The sequence below is a fragment of the Balaenoptera ricei genome, chromosome X (genome assembly GCF_028023285.1).
Source record: "Balaenoptera ricei isolate mBalRic1 chromosome X, mBalRic1.hap2, whole genome shotgun sequence".
Lineage (NCBI taxonomy): Eukaryota > Metazoa > Chordata > Mammalia > Artiodactyla > Balaenopteridae > Balaenoptera > Balaenoptera ricei.
The window spans coordinates 61,848,846-61,850,391 of NC_082660.1; positions in this window are offsets into that span (position 1 = coordinate 61,848,846).

The following is a 1,546-nucleotide window of genomic DNA, read 5'->3' on the forward strand; positions in this document are numbered from 1 at the left end:
GGATACAAAAGTAATGCACAGAAATCTCTTGCATTCCTATACACTAATGATGAAAAATCTGAATGTGAAATTAAGAAAACACTCCCGTTTACCATTGCAACAAAAAGAATAAAATATCTAGGAATAAACCTACCTAAGGAGACAAAAGACCTGTATGCAGAAAATTATAGGACACTGATGAAAGAAATTAAAGATGATACAAATACATGGAGAGATATACCATGTTCTTGGATTGGAAGAATCAACATTGTGAAAATGACTCTGCTACCCAAAGCAATCTACAGATTCAATGCAATCCCTATCAAACTACCACTGCATTTTTCACAGAACTAGAACAAAAAATTTCACAATTTGTATGGAAACACAAAAGACCCTGAATAGCCGAAGCAATCTTGAGAACGAAAAATGGAGCTGGAGGAATCAGGCTCCCTGACTTCAGACTATAGTACAAAGCTACAGTAATCAAGACTGTTTGGTACTGGCACAAAAACAGAAATATAGATCAATGGAACAGAATAGAAAGCCCAGAGATAAACCCACGCACATATGGTCACCTTATCTTTGATAAAGTAGGCAAGCATAAACAGTGGAGAAAAGACAGCCTCTTCAATAAGTGGTGCAGGGAAAACTGGACAGCTACACATAAAACAATGAAATTAGAACACTCCCTAACACCATACACAAAAATAAACTCAAAATGGATTAAAGACCTAAATGTAAGGCCAGACACTATCAAACTCTTAGAGGAAAACATAGGCAGAACACTGTATGACATAAATCACAGCAAGATCCTTTTTGACCGAGCTCCTAGAGAAATGGAAATAAAAACACAAATAAACAAATGGGACCTAATGAAACTTAAAAGCTTTTGCACAGCAAAGGAAACCATAAACAAGAGCAAAAGACAACCCTCAGAATGGGAGAAAATATTTGCAAATGAAGCAACTGACAAAGGATTAATCTCCAAGATTTACAAGCAGCTCATGCAGCTCAATAACAAAAAAACAAACAACCCAATCCAAAAATGGGCAGAAGACCTAAATAGACATTTCTCCAAAGAAGATATACATATGGCCAACAGACACATGAAAGAATGCTCAACATCATTAATCATTAGAGAAATGCAAATCAAAACTACAATGAGATATCATCTCACACCGATCAGAATGGCCATCATCAAAAAATCTAGAAACAATAAATGCTGGAGAGGGTGTGGAGGAAAGGGAACACTCTTGCACTGTTGGTGGGAATGTAAATTGATACAGCCACTATGGAGAACGGTATGGAGGTTCCTTAAAAAATTACAAATAGAACTACCATACGACCCAGCAATCCCACTACTGGGCATATACCCTGAGAAAACCATAGTTCAAAAAGAGTCATGTACCAAAATGTTCATTGCAGCTCTATTTACAATAGCCAGGACATGGAAGCAACCTAAATGTCCATCAACAGATGAATGGATAAAGAAGATGTGGCACATATATACAATGGAATATTACTCAGCCATAAAAAGAAATGAAATGGAGGGATTTGTAATGAGGTG